Source organism: Passer domesticus, chromosome 3, assembly GCF_036417665.1.
Source record: "Passer domesticus isolate bPasDom1 chromosome 3, bPasDom1.hap1, whole genome shotgun sequence".
Classification (NCBI taxonomy): domain Eukaryota; kingdom Metazoa; phylum Chordata; class Aves; order Passeriformes; family Passeridae; genus Passer; species Passer domesticus.
In genome coordinates this window covers 16,325,710-16,345,000 of record NC_087476.1, presented here as the reverse complement: position 1 = coordinate 16,345,000, position 19,291 = coordinate 16,325,710, and the positions used below count along the sequence as shown (strand labels likewise).

General features: G+C 40.9%; 1 long non-coding RNA gene across 2 annotated transcripts; it reads right to left on the bottom strand.

Moving 5' to 3' along the window:
- Nucleotides 1-413: 413 nt before the first annotated feature.
- LOC135297922 (uncharacterized) lies at nucleotides 414-15,736 on the bottom strand. 2 transcript variants are annotated; one of them, XR_010359856.1, is made up of 3 exons: nucleotides 15,026-15,736; nucleotides 3,040-3,198; nucleotides 414-1,180 (listed from the first exon to the last, which is right to left on the bottom strand). It is a non-coding gene; the product is annotated as an uncharacterized LOC135297922 (long non-coding RNA). The 2 variants fall into 2 exon arrangements; XR_010359857.1 differs by having other exon boundaries at nucleotides 15,051-15,734.
- Nucleotides 15,737-19,291: the final 3,555 nt, after the last annotated feature.

Sequence of the window (19,291 nt, the reverse complement as noted above, 5' to 3'; positions counted from 1 at the left end):
TAGAATAACCACTTCAAATGCAGTGAAGATACTCAGGACCAGAGGAAGTGAGAACAAAATTTGGTAGGGACTGTACAGGGAAGTAGTCAGTTAACATTTAATCCCTGATGAAAATGTTCACGGTTGAGTGTCACTGGTTTAAAAACCAGTTTATCTGAAAACCCTTTCCTGGATATATTTCAAGCTTACCATACAGCATCTTAGCTCATAATTTAGCAACCGAATCTGGACTTTACATTTCCAGCCTGGTTGAAATCTATGCATTTGAAATTCTGCAAAGTTTTGATGCCATTTTAAGTATAACACTTCGGGGGGAAAAAAATAAAATAAAAAAAAAAACAACCTCCTTTCCTGAATCACTGAAACTTTACAGGTAGATAAAAGTCTACAAGTCTACAAGACAATATCCCCTCAGTATTTTTCTGCTCAAATGACTTTATTTTGTCAGTACTCTCAAGACAAGAAAGCTGTAGAGTATTTTCTTGACACAAGATAGCTCAGCCCTCCTAATCAACATTTTTTGGAAAAAAGTCTTCATCCTTAGCTCTATGCTGAGGGATTGGAAAGTGAGATCAAAGTCATTAGTCCCTGACAAAACCCTTAGCAGGTCCCACCAAGCATGCTCAGCAGGATTTGTTGTTGTTGTTGTTGTTGCTTTTTATTTTGGATGAAAAGTCTCCCCTTTTTGAAAACTGGGATTTTCGGTGCAGCCTGATCTGACTGAATCTGGCACATCCACAGGAGCAGAGAGTCCTGTGCTCACTGCAGCACAGGTGGTGGAGAGCCTTTGGCACAGGGCTGCACCCTGCACTCGGGGCCCCTTTGAAATGCAGCTTTCATGAAATCAGAAGTTTAACTGTAAAGTTGAAAGGAAAATGGAGACTGGGAAAAAACTCTATACATCAAAACTTAGAGAACAGCTAATCCTTTTGTAGGAAGTACCCAGATAGCCCTGGTCATTTCGTTTAGATCTCTTACAATGCCAAAGGCACTTGTGACATCCAAGCTGCTCTTACAGCCTTGATTTCTCTGCTTGCCCATTGCAGTATTTTCCACTCCTGAAACAGCTCCTCAGTGATGGAATTGGTGATGTTTCACTCAGTTTTTTTCACATAAGTTATCTCCTCTTACCCCACTCCTTTATTTCCTGTTGGCTGTACCAAATTTGTATCAGATAAAGCTGTGAACAAATAGACATCCCCATTTTAAAAATTACTATATATACTGCTTTATCCCATACCTACACAACAATCATCTCAAACACCTTGCATGAATTATAACATGATATTTTTATTTACTTTTACTATCTGCTTATTACCATTAAAAAAGCCCACAAAAACAAAAATAACAAAAAAAAAACCACAATAGAAATAAAAGTGCAATAATCAATGGGAATGCAAAACATAAGTATCTGTTTTAGATACACAGTGGCAAAGAAATTAAAAGAGACTTAAACTCTGAGCTAATGCTTCATCCCTAATTCATTCTCTTGTACCCATAAATGGAACACTCAGCACAATGAATCTGTGAAAAGACACATTAATGTGTTGTGGAACTGGTGTAGAATAAATTGATGGGGAATTTAATGTAACTCTGATCAGAGACTGGGTCAGAGATTTCAGTGATGAATAAAGCCAGGCAAATATTTTATATTTTAATTCAGGCTTTTTTTAGCTTTTTGTACTTTTATCGATACCCCAAATACTTTTGGGGAAGAAGGCTTCTACTCAGGCATCCTATACAAGGCACTGAATGTTTGACAGCAGTCAGTACTTTGTGATTTAACTGCACTGGTATTTCTTAAAAGTAAGAGGTCATATGTCACAAAGCAATGTCAGGGTCTGAACCTCTTCTCTTAAAGATTACTAAAAATTGTTAAATCCCATTTGCAACAGGAAGAGAATACTAGTCCTAATATTGCAGAGTATGTTTGTACTCAAGCATGTTCACAGGTTCTCATAATCCTATATTCTAAGGAAGTAAAAATATCTTACATACTATTAACATCAAATTGAACAGAAACTGATGCTCTGTGATAGATTATTTCCAAGAAGAAAAGCTTGTTTTTCCAAGATTTTCCTGCCTCAAGCTTGCTTTTTCAGATTTGCTATGAAATAAAACAAGATTTTTAAAGAGTGGATATTTGGAAAAAATAGAGAAACAATGTAATCTTTCCACTGTAAATACCCATGCTGAACTGACAAAGGAGAGTAGAAGGTGTATGCAGAACCACTGCAAATAAATTGCTACATGTGCTGTATCTCGTAGAACTGCTGAACAGTTTTTATTACATTTTTGTTCATTGGTGATTGCTATAGAGATCTCTGCATTGCAAGTAGCCACACCATTTTAGTGCTTTGCTGTTTCAGAAGAGCAGATTTTCTTGATTAATAACAAAAGGTTTTGTTGGGATCAGAGCTGTTTCCCACCATCTCTATGCAAACCCGGCAACACAAACTGTGTACATTAGCATTTCAAGGAGCCTCCTATTAATGATGGCAAGAAAAGCTTCTCTCGGTGGGTAAAATCCATTTTGTCCTCTCTTGTGACATCTGTTCTAACTTTTAAAGCCAGAAAGGAAACTAGATAATGCCAGAGAGTCTTTTGATTTACTGTATTGGCACTTGTGATGATGCTTCAGACTATAAAAGCATGTAACCCTAGTGGACATACATGACTGTGTAAATGTGAACATCTGCATATTCCCACAACATAGGGTGAATTGAACAAGTAATTCCAAAGTTCTTTGTTAAACTTTTAAGTATCTTTTTTTTTTTTCAAGATTTCATAATTATACTTTCAATTACTTCTACACCATACAAAATTCAACATTTTAAATTGTATTTTTATGTAAATGTTTATTGCTACATATGTTTTTTTAATTAATTTCATTTCCCAAAAGCTTTTCTTTTTCTTACATTTTTGTGAGTAAAGACATTTAAGCAAATAGAATTGGAGTTACTGAAACATGGTTAAAAAAATAAAACCCCAAACAGTGTAGAATAAGAAAACGTAAACTAAACCCTGCAGATTTCTTACCTCTTTACACCATCTGTGCAGTATTGCTCTTAGGCCTTTTACATTGGTCATCCTGGGAACAAAGCTGAAGGCAGATTCCAGCAGTTTTTCCATTCACTATTCATTCAGAGGTTCATCAGCTCCATATGGATCCAGCCAACTGCTGTGTTAAATCAGAGCCTTTTCCCAGAATTGACATGGTAATGAAGTCATGGTATTGCTCACAGAAAAGGCCTCCATAGGTATTTTCCTCTCTAACAAATCCAGCCTTTTCACCCCATTCACTCCCTAAAATTATCTCATAACATTACAACATCTGTGAACTGGGTTTTTGCCTTTTAATGTCTAGCATGTTTTATTACATGACTGTGCATTACGTACTGGTTAACAAGACTCCTGCACAACCAAGGAAATAAACGTGCACTCTTCCCAGCTCAGATTGTTCTGTCCCCTTTTAATTTATATCTACTATATTTATTTTTCTGCAGATAGAGCTGTCCAAACTATTGATATACAAGATGAATGTTAAATTTTTTTATTTCTATCAGAAAGTGGCTTCTTTTTCCAGAAATATTCCAGAATGAAAAATTGTTTAATCACAAAATGGTAAATCCATTAATACAAAAAATTGCTAAAGATAGTTTGCATTAATGGCAACTATGTTCTAAAGTTTCCTTCAGTTCATCATATGTATGAGCTTTGATTTAACAGCAATGGTTTAAGATTTTTTAAAGGAATAAATATGAGAAAGTTTATTTCTGCAATATTTCATCTGCAGTAAATATGTAGATACTGCCTTGATATGAAAACACAAGGTAGCTTTATTGGAAAACTATGTCTTTCTTGTAGCAATAATGTAGTTTAACAAATATGATCTATAAAATAGATACCATTACAGATGTGTCTGTGTGCCCAAGGTTAGCCATGTGCTGACTGAAGGGATTAGTCTGTTACTTACAGTTAGTGTAGGCTTTTGAGGTGGTTGTGAGATATGTTTCACTTCTGGTCTGCACATATGCTGCCATTATTTTTTGTATGAGCTAACACTTGTCCTGGTAAATTCTGGTGGTTCGGATTGGAAATCAGAAAGATGCAGAAAGATAAAGCACACACAGTTCCCCTTCTGCACCCCAGCAGAAGATCCACCCAAGTGCCTCAGCCAGAGGAAGCAGCATGGCTTACAAACACAGTGGGTGCATGGGACAAGTGGCTAAAGACTCTTCTTAGAGAAACTGTCCATGGGATCCCTCCTGACTACTTCACAGTGCTGGTCCCAGCACCTCAAGGCAGACACGGCAGAGTTACTGCACGTGCAGACAAGGACAACTAAACCTATCAAAGGGATAGAACAGTTGCCCTAAGAAGAAATAAGTGACTAAAAAAGATTAGAGCTCCAATTTGATGAGGAGCTAGCTGAGAGAGTAAGATTTCTAGAATCACAAAGCAGAAATCCTCAGCAACTTTTGCAATTCTATATAACTAGGGGTCACTTGATGAAATCAGTAAGTGGTTGATCTAAAAGAGGTAAAAACACTTCTTCATAAACATCTATTGAACTTCTGGAGCCTGCTGATGCAGAAGGGTGAGGAGGGAAACTCCAAGTGTAAGATCATTAAAAAATGAGATAACTTGATGGACCATGAGTCTACAAGCAGATGCTGAAAGAGCTAAGCAGGGCTACAGTCTAACATCCCTAACACAACTGCTCCAGGTATGGGAGGGAAGTGAAGAAAAATGAATTGCAGAAAGTGACCAGGCTAGTATGGTCTCCCTAAATAACATTTCCTGTTTCTGCTTTCAGAGACACAACACCTGAGCAGCTGGGCACTGGTCTGACCCAACTAGTGTCATTGCTAAATTCTTTTTTACATCTTATGAATGTCATTCAGCCACCACTCTAGAGCTTAGTGTTCATTCTACTGCAGCAATGACTGCCACACTCTGCCAAAACTGACATCAACCAGAGATCTGCTATTCAAAGTAAAGCCATCTAAAGGTACATAGAGCATAAGACCAAGTCATAGAGAACAAGGAACTGCTTTGAAGCAGAAACTGAGATATCTTATTTTCGTCTGACACAAAAATGTCATAGTGTCTCCAGTATCAGAAGACACATTTTATCAGTGAGTGACAATTAATGGTTGTTTTATGGGGAGGGTTCTAACTGGATATCAGATACCTCATATAGTCACTGACAGCATCTGTGCTGGATTAGTTCCTGGGAAAAAGGTATCCTTGTCTGCACTTACTGCAGTGAGGTGCACCATCATGATTCTTGAGATGTATGTTACTAAGTCAAAAAGGAGCAACAAAAAATACTGGTAGAACACATATGTTCCTTATGGGTGAATTAACTCATTATTAGTGAGATTAGCCAAACAAACACGTCTTTAGTCCTGACATCTTTAAGTCTGTGATGTTTAAGAATACAAAGGTTCAAGTCCGAAGATATTTCTTCTGTACTGGTAATTCCAGAGGGCTGGAGAGCTGTAAGTACAGCTCCACCAGCACAATTACTCAGAAACATTACCCAGGGTGCATCCAAGCCTGACCTGGGATAAATGCCAATAGCCCCAAGAAGAGTAAAGCAGCACTTGATGAACATGAACAACATCCTTAAAATACTTCTGGCAACTGGGGAAAAAACTTGCCGCTTGTATAAAAATAGAAAGAAATTAAGATTAAATAACATCTGCAAAGAAATACTGCACAAGAAAAACATATGGAACTTCTATAGTAGATTATGCAAAAGAATACTCCTTACACAATAAATTTGTTTTACCTATCCATGAAAACCAGCTGCTGAGTCAGAGTCAGCCCACTCCATTTGTTCATGCTTTGTCTTTCAACTTAACTAAAGTTTCTAGCACCTAACACAATGCTGACTGCTGACACAGGGCACACAGAGCAAAGACAAATACCACTCTACCTACAGGCCTCTCTGGTCCCTCTGAATTCAGACAGGACTCCATCTTGTGAAGTGATACTGGGCTTTGATGCAACAACTGCTGCAGGAAAAATGTGGAACTGAGAGCAACGCCCAGGCAAGTTTCGAGTCCTGGTTAGTAAATCCTGCTGTAGCAGCCTCACACACCAAAAGGATGGTTTCTACCAAGATTTTCTGTTTCCCTTTGGCACCAGGCAGTTATGAAGAGGAAATGTTATCACTATCCTCAAGAAATCACACACGCTGGCTCCACAGCACAGTATGTCTCCTCCTTTCCAGGCTGCAGAGTTTCCAAGCTGGTTAAAGCCAGGCTGTCCTGCATAGCAGAGAGCTGAGGTGTTGACTGGCCCCTTGGAGAGCAGTGGAGGGCAGGGGGAGGGGACACAAATCCCCAGTGCTGGTGAGGAAGATGCACTTGCTCTGTCTCTGAGGACAAATGCTAAAGAAGTTGGCCATTCTCTGTGTTTGGACACCTACTGACAACTGATCTCATCCTTTCTTGGAAAGAGCTTTTTAACTATTCAGTGCACTTTAGACCTCTTTATTCACAAATAGCTGTTTCAAAGTAGCCTGGGGCATGGATGTATGGCATTGTGTTGCAATTGCCTCCACAATATTTGCAAAGGGATTGTTTATCTATTAGGTATTATGCATCTCCCCCACTTGCTTCTTCCTAGAGGCTACCACGAAGAACAATGCAATCGTGCTTGAAAGTCTTTTAACCCAATATACAAACAACCATCTCCCTGAACAGCTCACACAATGTATTTACAAAATGACTACACCCAATATTCTGAGATTTTGATCTAGTATCTCCTTGTCTGTCCCTTACCTGTAAACCTTGTGGAGATGAATGCCAGAGGTAATGGTGATGGACTGTTGGTTTGAAATGGGACTGGTACCTGGTCAGAATGGTGTTCATTCCTTGGTCCGAGCTGCTCAGCCCTGCTCTCGACTGCTCTGACTGCCAGAAGATAAGGAGGAACTAAAGAGGTAAATCTGTCTCCTCAGCCAAGACTTGCAGGTGAAAACCTGTATTCTGGCTCCTTCTTGCATGCTTGTAACAGTGTTTTCCAGTGCAACTTCTGTATGGGTACAAGCTGTTTGACTCAGTGGCACTACACGAGACAGGAAAAAATTCCCTTTGCTCCTCAATTACATTTATTCGATTTGTAACAAATGAAAGCACATGAAGACATAATTTTGTTGGAATAAAAACCACAGAGTTTGTAAAGGAAAGCTGAATCCTTTGCAACCTTGTACAGTGCATCCCACCCTGGATGAAACAGCATCTACTTCACATCTACTCAGGGATTTGACGCAGCAAGATAATCAGTTAATTCCAGTTACACTAATGAACTGGAAAAAAATCTTCAACATGAAGAACAGCTTTGCTAGCCATTCAGAAGAGAGGCTGCCTTAACACAGAGGTTTGCTGCCAACACAGGGGCCTGCATTTGGGATGTCACAAAAGAGGCCACCAAGCCTGGCAAAAGATGAGGATTCGTGTAGGATCAATTGAAGCTGCGACAGATTCCAAAATATCAGAAATTACCTCATGTCCCTCTGAAAGATACTGAAAGGATCTGAGGCACCAGTAGTGTTCTCTTTTATCCTCCCAGTAGGGCCCTGGGACCCAGGCAGAGTGAAACAAGTACATAGGGTGAAGGATTGGCTATAAGATTGGTGCCATGCTCAGAGCTTTGGGTTCTCTGATCTGGGAGGTGCCTTCAAGAGACTGGGCATGTCAGCAGTAGATGGGGCACACTTGCTCAAGTGAGGTACAAGTGTTATGGGGAGCAAGGTGGTGGGACTTATTAGCCAGGGCTTTAAACTGGATTCAGTGGGGAAGGGGATGCTCTACCAGGTGTCAGTACGGAACCAGGAAAAAACAGCCCTAAAGCAAGGAAGCACCAAAAATCATCCCAAAGGAATTGGAGAGGGCTCCTCCCAAAAGATGAAGAGATCAACAGCCCAGTTACACTAAAGCACGCAGCATGGGTAACAAACAGGATGAGTTGGAAACCATGGTGCAATTAGAGAACTACAACCTAACTGCTCTCACAGAAACATGGTGGGATGAGTTGTGATGTTTGACTAAAGCATGGCAGTTGAGACCCACAAGCCATTCAGAAGAGACAGGCTGGGGAGGGTGGCCAGGGGGTTTGCACCCTATGTTGAGGAGGGGATAGACTGTGCAGAGCTGCCTCTAACAGCCATGAACAGGTTGAGAGCTTGTGGGTAAAAATCTAGGACAGGACCAACAAAAGACACCTGGTGATGGGTGTCTAGACCACCTGATCAGGAGCCTGTTGACGAGGCTTTTTTGCTTCCCAGACAGGAACTGTCGCACTTGCAAGTTCTCATCCTGAAGGGTGATTTCAACCACCTGGACATCTGCTGGGAAAGCAATGTGCAAGCAGTGCAGGAGACTCCTGGAGTGTGTAGAGGACAACTTCCTGCCCCAGGTGTTAGACAAGGCAACCACAGGTGAGGCATTACTGGACCTGGTGCTCACCAATGTGGATGAGTTCACATAAGGAATTAAGATTGGAGGCAGCCTGAGCTGTCGTGACCACACTCTAGCCTGGTGAGGAGCAAAGTCAAGACCCTGAAGTTTGCAAGTCAACTTCCAGCTGTTTAAGGAGTTGGTGAATGAGATCCCCTGGGTAACTGGCCTTAAGGACACGGGGGTAAACAGAATTGGCAGCTATTTTAAAGCCATTTTTCTCATAACACGAGAGCTCTCAATCCCAGTGTGCAGAAAATCAAGCAAGGCAGGACAGAAACTAACACAGCTGAGCAAGAATCTGCTTCTCATACGGAGGAGTAAGAAAGAAATGCACAGCCAGTGAATGCAGGGACAGGTCACCTGGGGAGACTACAGATTTTCCCAGCTAGGAGTAGCTGGGTTTTGAGGCACAAAAGCCCAGAATACAAAGGAGACTATGCTGCTGTTTCCAGTGGAGGAATGAGGAAAGACATTTCAGAGTCTTCAGTCCTCAAAATTTTCTTAAGTATAAACACCCAATTTACAGAATGTAAAAAAACCATCATATTAATCACACGTGTAAGTTTAGGACCACAACATGATAAAAACACTGATTGTTTTTCTCCATAGCTCACAGCATTCTACTTTGTTCTGATAAAGCCAGCAGATATCTTTGCCTTTTTCTTTCAAAGGGCAAACACATTCTTTTACTCTCCCAGCAAAGGGTCCTTTGACTTTCCATCTCCACTGGTTTTAGTTCAGCTTCCAACAACAATCACTTAGGCATTCTTGGAAATCAATAGCAACTGATTTCTAATTTTTATCTCACTGTTTTCAACAGAGATGGGGCTTAGGGCTTTTTTTCATTTCTGAGCAAGTATTTTCAGCTTGCCCCTCATCTGTTCCATTCTGGAATGGCTGCTATCCTTGCCACTTCTTTATATTTTTGCTTTCCATTTGATGTTTGTGTTTAAGTATATACTTCATCCACTGTTTAAAATCAAACCATTACCTGCCACTTTTGTTTGCATTGACCAACAGCTCCCTCATAATTGCTGCCTCTACATTTAATCCATCACAAGCCACAGAAAACCCTTGAAATTAAGATTGCAGATAATTTGTAGGATTATAATACACAGGCATATAAATCAATAAAGAAATTTAGTTCAACTAAAGACCACCCATACTTCCCAAACTAAAAATTAAACACCAAAGTATTTGGTGTTTCAAAGATATTTCACTAGTTACTTCTGCATTTATCTTCTAGGTATCTTTTTTGGCCCACCATAAGAGCACAAACAGTTCAGATAAGCATTAGGGCACAGAAAAAGAACACATCCATAAAATAAGGTACTCATTAAGAGTAAATTTCAGCATCCAGATTCCTTGCCGATATGCCAAGAAAATCAAGATGAAGGACTGGCAGGAATATCAGGCCTGCTGTATATATTCTTCTGTAATTTCTTTTAAGATGAGGTGGGGAAAATGTGCTTAGTTGTTTGTAAGACTCTTTAAAAAGAAGCAAAGTTTGCTTTGAAGTTCACAAACTTGTGAATCTTTTAGCTGAGGGTTGTTATATTGAACTGCTTGTTAAGTGAAGCAGGAACAATCTGTTGCACTGTTAATTTAAGAGATCTATATACCTGCACTACTAATGATGCTGGCATTAAGAAAGGAAGGAGTGCATCCATCCTAAGGCCTGATCCTGCAGTGAACTTCACGTTGGCAGGTTATGCATCAGTCTGGAACTTGCAGCCAGAGCAAGTACCAAGTTCCTACCTTCTTTCCTTTACACTTTGTTTCCAGCTTTTGCAACTTGCTTAATTTCATGTCAATTTAGAAACTGTAGGTGATCACCAACTGATCATTGAGTTCAGTCAGAGGGGTGTCAACAAGACATTTGAGTTAATTTGCATTTAGCCTATTTAGCCAAGTTAACTTGCAGCCATAGCAGAGCCCAGGTACCTGTGGAAGACTGCTCACTAATGGCACAAACATCACAAACAGAAAAACAGACAAAAGATTCCAATAAGCAAAGCATCTGAGAACCTGCAGGATGTTACACAGCACTGGAGCAGGTGCACAGTTGGGAATATGCATTGGCCTCCATCCCTGTGCTGAGTGAGCAGGCCACTCTGGAAAGGCACAGTATAGCAAAAAAAAAAAAAAAAAAAAAATCCACAATTACATAGTCTGGAAATTAGCTGCTGGACTAAGAGAAACAATTTCAGAGTTTATCTGTCAGTGTCAGTTTTGAAGTTAATGGTCAGTGACTGCTGAGCCGTGGAACTGACTCAGAGGCAGACATAGTTTGGGACTCTGGTTCGACACTCCCTAGAGACTGAGCTTATTGATTAGATGTTCACTGACTACAATTGGTGTCATTTGAGATGCCAAGAAGATGAAAGCAGGGTCTCCTCAGAGGTGCCAACATGAAGGCAGCAGGCAGAAAGAGATGTACAGGAAGGTCCACCTGAACATGAGGAAGAACAACCTCTCTGTCCAAGTGATCTGAACAGGTTGCCCAGGGAGGCTGTGGAGTCTCCCCCACCAGAGATATTCAAGAACTATCTGGACACAAATCTGTCCAATGTGCTCTGAGATTACCCTGCAGGAGCAGGGAGGTTGGAACAGATGACCCACTGTGGTCCCTTCCAACCTGACCCATTCTGTGATTCTGTGGTATGTCTCATCTGAATTCCAAAAATCCTGCTCCTGAATGAGCAACTCTGCAAGACTCCATTTTAGTAATTTAGACTTTGTGAGAGACAGAAATATAAAAACATATTTTATATGTTTTTATATTTCTGACAAGAGACACCCCTGGGATTGCAGTGCAAGGGATGTTGCTAGAGAAGGTCCTCTAGGATATTTATGGAGAACAGAAAGGTGCATTCTGGAAAAGCAGACAAAAACTGCAAACCAAATTTGCTGGGCAAATTTACACCAAAAGCCTACAAACTTGTCACAGATACTCATAAAGAAAGGCAACCTTTGAACTCTATGTTATTTGCAGCAGGCTTTTGCTTTCCTCAAACAGGAAAGCAGTGACAGATTAGGCAGGTTCTCTTCTAGTTAGAAACATACCTCAACTGGTTTTGGAAAAAAAAAGCTCCCTAGTTGTGTTTCTCCTTGGAATTGACTCCTCACAGTTAAGGCTAATTCTTAATCTGATGTTTACTCAGTTTACTTCTTTTCTGCATTCTGCATTGTCCACATCTGGACAATGTACATTTATTCATCAGCTGTGCTCATTCTAGCTGTGGTTGAGATGGCAATTTCATTCTAAGTCTCTGCATACATCAATGGATACATTACCTTTCAGCTGAATTTTCTCATGCCTGTTCCCAAGCCAGAACTTGCATATTTTTTCTGAAAGTTAGAAGTATACATACACTCCCTTCCTAACTTCTCATATGTAAATGTGAGAACACATTATTTTAACAAAATACTTTTGATACAGAGTGTTTTTTTATTTCTCTTTTTGAGTCTTTCAATTTTAAAGCAACTTTGAACATACAGGAACAAGTATTTCTTCAAATGCTATCACAAATGTGAGAAAGGCACAAGACTGTCTAGGAAAGGTAAAGTTAATATGGAAAAGGAGCACCACCACTCTCATCTGTGCATGAACTCCAACAGGAGGGTGAAGCATGTGACTGTGAGAAAGTTTGAGTCACATTTGCATACAAATAGTTAAAGAGCACTCAAATGAGTCATGAAAATTCACTCTGTTTCTAAAAATGAGTGGAAATGCTAATGCAATGGTAAGGCTGAGATTTCAACTGATGATAAGCAAAAATATTTACTGTTCTGGTTTCAAAGAGACTCTAACTTCTGCTCATTATTCCTACCTACTACAACAGCAACATTCTTTCAACTCAGATCTTGCCAGCATTTATCTATATACATGTTTTTATTATTTGGGTCTTTTTTTAAGGGAGGGTGGATTTATTTTTTTTTTTTGTGCAATACCACATTATTTTTTCCTGCATTAATGGTGAAGTGCATTATATCACAAGGGGCAATAGCGATATCTTATGAACAAATCATAAATATACTTAAATTCTGTGCCCTGGTAAAAACAGGATGGTCTAATGTGTTGTTCAGGAAAGCAAGAAAGGTGTCAGAGCTGGGATTTGTGCAAAGAGAAAGATGGAAGGGGAAGGAGACACCCTTTTTGAAAGAAGGGCGTGGATGTTTACTTGCAGAGCTGTATAAAGGCAGTATTAGAGGATGATGGAAAGTCAATTAGGATGAGTACAGTTTTCTGTAACTACAATGACAAAAACATTTTAAAAAGTCAAAAAGATGTGAGTGCTATTCATGTCCAGGGCCCAGGAGACAAAGCAGAAGGCTCACCACATCTTGAAGAGCTCACTCTCCATTCACAAACGTTTATAAAAGCCAAGGTATTGCAACAAAGAGCAAAAAGTACAATGGATTTTTCTTTCTCCAGTTCTAAGTGGAGCAGCTGAACAACTCAGAAAGGTGACTCTCACTGAGAACCCTGCTCCTACAGCAGCTGTCCTCAGCACCCATCCACACCACAGGTAACACTTCCATTGCTCTGGGGAACACATCACGTGAGGACTACAGAAACGAAGCACTGCCTGACTTTTGCATCTGTCATCCTCACAAGCTGCCTGGTTTTAAAACATTAGCAAAAATGGCAAGGTAACAGCTTGTGTTTGTTCTGTCATCCCCCCACTTCAAGACCCCTGACGCACTGAGAGACAGACTGCAGGTCAGGCTCTGCTCTGCCCCGTTCTTTCTGTCGTTATTTACACCTGAACAAACTGAGTGGAAAACATGCAAAATGGTACCATTTTGTTTTGATAGTGTTTTACCCTCACTTCACAGGGGTGAGAATGAATAGACAGGGTGCAAGGCAGTGGAGAATCAGGGATTCTATATATTAAAAAACAGCGCAGAAAGTGTCAAACACCATACAAAAGGACTGCTCATGCATTCACGCTCAGCATCTGTGATCTGGACAGTATAAACAGAAGTCACTGTCTTTGGGCTATGTGGATTTTACAGGGTTTTGTTTATATAATTTAAAAATCAGCGGACCTGCAAGGCTGAATGTTGCAGGATGCCTTGCAAACAGCAATCTCACCCATTACAGAAGCTTCTGGAGCTTGCAAGAGGAATTCCCTTTTATTGATAGATGGTGAAGGCTATTGTCAGATGACTGATACTGGTTCTCTACCACATGATGCAGGAGCCTACAATATTAATTAAAAACCCTAGAACAATTTGAAAAATTGCCTGCCTGAAGCTCTGATTAGCTGGGATGCCTTCCCCTTCCATATGGAGTTGGACAAGTAATATCAACTAGGAGGGAAGCCTTTCTGCCACTCTGAAGGATTAAGATCTGTAGCTTCATATGCAAGGAAGTCACCTCCCCAAAAGAGACCTTTGATGCTTACAGCCAAGATGTGCTACTAAAGCCTGAAAGGGTGGACTCTGCCTTAGTCCCTCGGCCAGGCACAGGAGCTGAATTTACAGATGTGCAAGAGCCAGAAAGGATGGAAGCAGCACGGTGGCTAAAAGCAAACTGGGACAGCTGGGAGTGAAGGAGAGGGAAGGTAACAACCAGCAGAGCCCGGAGCTGCTCCTGTCTGTGTCAGCTCCCAATGACAGCTGATGGTTACTAAAATGGCATCATGGCCTGGTCGTCCCCAGCAGGACAGGGGTTGACAGCAGATCTGCAGTAGGAAAAACATGAGCATGTTTTCACACAGACTGCCTAGAAAACAATTAACTTCCACTCTGCCCAGCTACTGTCAGCAAAGCCCCACAGACACGAGGGGGGGAGTGCATCTTAAGGAGTGATTTGAAGGTGAGTGGCTGGAAAGACCTTTGTCCCACACCAGGAGGATAGGACACAGGAGAATGTGAAGATATCTGTGCAGTGAAAGGACAACTGTGTGGTACAGGACAGCACCACTACCAGAGCAAAGGTCAAGTTCAGCTATGCAATGAGTTAACAGAGCTGGAAAGAGCAGATGAAGAGTCCAAAAAAAGAGGAAGGGTTTTTTTTTGCCTGGAGCACAAAGGATGTTAGGTGAAGTTAGTGGTTATAGATGCAGGTTTTTCTCTTTAACCATCTGGTTTGTGAATTTATGGCATTTTTGGTTGTTTGGAAGAAAATTTCCCGCATTCTGGGATTTTGTTTTGGTCTCCCTCATACTCCAAGCACTCTTCAGAGCTATTAAGTTGAACAGCCACTAGTTAAGCACTTAAAGATGGGCTCTGACAGGTTTCCCAAGCTGCTTCTGAAATGTATTTGGCAAATAAATTCCTCCTCATCTGCTAATTTCAGACTTTTAAAATAATTTAGCTCTCAAGTACATAACATAATGTTATTATCTTGTTCTTTACAATCTGAGGGCAGAATCTATTTAGAACGTGAGCAGGCTGGCTATGTGCAAGTGACAAGCTTTAGATAAAATTCACTTGCCAACCCAGAGCAGTGAAACAAATTCCCTCTCAGCTCTCACAGGCACCTGTTACACTAGCCAAAAACCAGCCACATCCCACGTACACATTCACAAACACACCTGAAGGTGAATCCAAAGCTCTGACCTGACAAGGAGAGTCTTCCTCTCTGGAAGGGCTCACGGGATTTGCATCAGGCCCCACAGGTGTAAAGCATGAAGACTACTGAGTCTCCATCAAAGGAGTTTCCACTGCCTGGTTTATGTCTTACCCACAGCCACCCCCATAACAGCTGATTCACACAGACAGCCTGCTTATTCTATACAGGAATGTACATTTGCAGCTTATATACATGTGCTTCACTCCACAAAACACTACCAAAATAGCAGAAAAGAGAGAAATTGGCACATTCCAGACTGGTCCTTAAAACAATTCTGCAAGGTGTGTTGCTGCTCTCAGTACAGAGCAGAGAGTATCATGTCCCCAAACAGCTATGCCTTTGTCAGGTTTAAAAAAGGAGCATCTGCATTACAGCAAAAAAACACAAGTCAATAAAAAAATTACCAAAAACTTTCCCATAACATTTTTTCCTTAATAGATTCTATAAAAGCACTTCTGGAAACAAAGCAGAAGCTCACATAAAGAGAAATAAAATCACACTTCAGAATAAAACCAAGATGATTCTCCTGAACATTTTCTCAGGAAATTCAAAGTGGTCTGATGCTTACAAAGCCTGCCAAAAACCAAGGCTTCACATCCCATTCTTCCCAGTTCAGACTGCAATTTAGAGTTTCCATTGCACCAGGTAATGTCCCAAATGACCACTTCTGGAGTGCTTCTTATCTGATGATTATAAGAACCTCACTGGATCAACCCAGAACCTGTGTCTCCCATAACCTGGGAAACTGATTTAACTAGGGCTAAAATCACCACATTACAACTCACGAGTTGTCCTAACAGGAGACAGAAATACAAGAAACTTCTTCAGAAGCATTCACTTTCTGGATAGTGTTGCTTATTTTAGCTTGACATTTCAAATGAAAGAAATCTAAATTGATGAAGAAATCTGAAACTTGAATTCTCCCTCTCCCCTTCCCCTTTAATCCTTAGACTTTCTTGTTCCTGCTCCAAGTCCTCATCCAGCTGTGACTGGTACTTTCTCTGGTCTCTGGCACTCACCCTACTGTCACTGCACCACCTTGTGATTTTCCAGCTGGAGAGCAGGAGGTGAATCTCTCTATGGGTGCTGGAAAGGACAGCAGAATGCTCCTTATTACAATTATTACTTCTGCCACCCCAGAATCTTTTCCCACATTCATTAGAATACATTCTGTATTATCTTCAAAAGCAATATTCCCTTTTTAAGAACAAGAAAATAGAAAAAATAATTTTAAAAATTAAAAAAGAAGAAAAAAGAAAAAAGAAACTATTATCTGGAAACCCATGGTAATATGTGAAGCAGCTGGTCAGAAAATGTACTGGCTACTAACTCTAGTTCTGGCTGCCAAACTTGTGATCGATGAGACCCGTTACTTCAGTGTTTTCATCACAATTTAGATCTTTAAGGACAATTCCCATTGGATTAAGGACTTCCCATGTGATAAACAGTCTCCTGACACAGGTCAGCTCTAAGTGACTTGTCCATCATTGCACATTAAGAAAAGTTTGTGGCAGAGACATGGATTAAGTCCTTCAGAACATAACTCAGCTGTTTCAAGGAGCATCTTCCTTCTTTGTGTACCTTCTACAAGAGCTGAGGTAAGGCTTCCAGAAAGCCATCTCCCTCACCATGGAGTCCCACCCATGCCACAAAGGAATACACAGCCCTGCTGGTGTAGGTTGCACGGCTAACAACAGGCAGAAATGCACAAAACTTACAGCTATGAGCATCTACCTGGAGGTTACACACTGGACTGTAAAACCCCAGCACTCCACCAAGCCAGTCAGAAAAACTTCTTGGTCTAAGTCTCTTAGCCACTGCTCATCCTTCTCAATGCTGTCAAATGCGTGAAGTCACACACATACACACACAAACACATAAAAAAAAAGAGAGAGAGAATTGTCAGGAAAGTCTGAGAACCAACCCTGACATCCACATCAAGGCCAGGGTATCTAGCTGAAGCATATGCTGTCTGGGCTAAGGACAGATGGACTCAGAAATCAAGAGTGTCCACGATAGAGTTAAGCTTTTAGACTTCTGCAGTAGGTAGATATAAGTCATCACAGAAGCAACGATTTTCTCAATTGTCTGTAAACTGAGTCATTAAAGACAGGCTTAGATGCAGACACCAACCAGACACATGGCATAAATCAGGTGAGGTGAATCCCATCTCCAGAACCAAGAGACCTGTGAATGGGAATAACGAATACAAAACTATTGCTAATGAAGTGAAAACAAGCAGAGTGATAAGGCAGGAAAAAAAGAAACTGCCAGAAGTCAAAATTCTGATTATTCAATGGAGAACAGCTGAGATGCTGGGTATAAATGAGCTGTTTTGTTCTGGCTTAAAGTATTTCAACAAGATCTCTTGTCTCTGCTGTAAACAATAGCTTGAGGCCTTAAATAATTTAATTTTAGTCCATTCCAAATTATTTTTATGTTGCCAAATCTAGACATATATCTTCCATATTTTGATACAAGGAGTAGAAGGGTTTCTCAACCATGTGTTTTGGAATAGTTGAAGGCATTCAGTTTTATGGAATGATTGACATGAACAACATGGTAACATCATCTCCAATTGTATTCATAGCTAAAAACCCATCAGGAGAACATATTACTGTAATTTTGCCAAACTGGACACTTATTTTCCACAATTGTTTCCACAATCTAAAATTGCAGAATGACTGGACAATAAGCCTTTGGTGACCTTTAACTAAAATTGTCTTTCCCTGGAATCATCCATTTGCAAAGAATATGTGTGCACCAAACTCAGACCAGCACAGAAAACACTTGCACTCCAGTAATTTGATAAGAAAGCTGGATGACCTTTTGCTGATCTCTGATGAAACAATTAAGTACATAGTTGGGATTTATGCTGCAGTACACCCCAGCACTATTTCACATTATCAAAAATTAAAAAACTATAGCTTTTTGAAACTGAGAATTACAGGCTTACCTCTTCAGAGCCAGTATTAAAGGTGATATTTTTAAAGGCATCCAACCTCCAGTTTTAGAAGTTAGAAACAGATTTTTCTGGGTATTCAAGTGCATAAAATGCAGTATACACTTAGTCCATTTTCCACAGTACTCCACTTTCTTTGATTTAAATACAGAGCCTTTCAGCTTTCTGAAAATCCCAACTGTAGCCCTGTAATACCTTCAAACAATGTTTATGCATATTTCACACATTTAGCTCCTCCCTTAGGAGCAGGACATAGTGCCTCGAGTCAGTTAGACCATCCACAGAAGAGTGCAAAATGACACGTAAGAGTTCCATACTTACATTTCAGACACCTGGCATCAGGATCCACCAGCACAGACTGGGAACACGCATGGCCACATGGCCTTTGGGCTCTACAGGCTCAGCAATACTTCATCCCAAGACACTTCACCCCAGCTACCCAAGTCCAGCCTTCCAATGGAAGGAATGACCACGATACAGAGCCAGAACTCAACTAACTTTGACTACATACCCAAATTTTAAAGGCTAAATTCGGGTATGATGAATCAGAAAAATTAGTCATCCACAGTGGAATCCACCTCGCTTGGCATCTATAAGTCAGGCTTCTGGCTGAATTGGTTGTCTGGCTCCTGCTGAGAACTGATGGTGAGCAACGGCCCCCAGCGAGGAGATTCACTCCATCCTCAGAGAGGTGTCAGATGGGCACAGAATGAATCACTCTCTGCAGGTGTCTCTTGTTCTGTCTTTCCACTGACTATAGAGAGATGAGACATAAAACCTCTAAATAGCTAAGATAAGGTGAGATGAACCTCACCCTCAAGAATGGGTGAGTCTGCCAGGCCAGCAGGCCCAGACTTCAGGCTTCTTGCCATCCAGGAGATGCCTTTACCCCTGAGCTATAGTGTTAGGCTCCCTCTTGTTTATAATGCCTCTGGCCCTCTGAAATTTGCATCTGTTTCTCTACTGTGGCAAGCTTGAACAGGATGGGTGGGTGTCCTCCACCTTAGCCTTATCTCTGGTCGTTAGGGCTGCTTTGCAAGCAGGAGGGAGTTTATATCACCTCTGATGAGGAGAACATTGAATCTGCATCACTCACTTCCAGGACAAGTGCTCTCATGAGAAAAATTGCTTATGAGAAAGCAGCAGTTCCTTTCCTTCTTTGCCCCTGAACTTTCCGGCAGCTCCAGCTGCTGCGCCTTGTGCTGAGCTCCACGCTGTCAGTGTGCATTTAACCATGATCTTGTGCACACCTCCTGGACCAGGCCT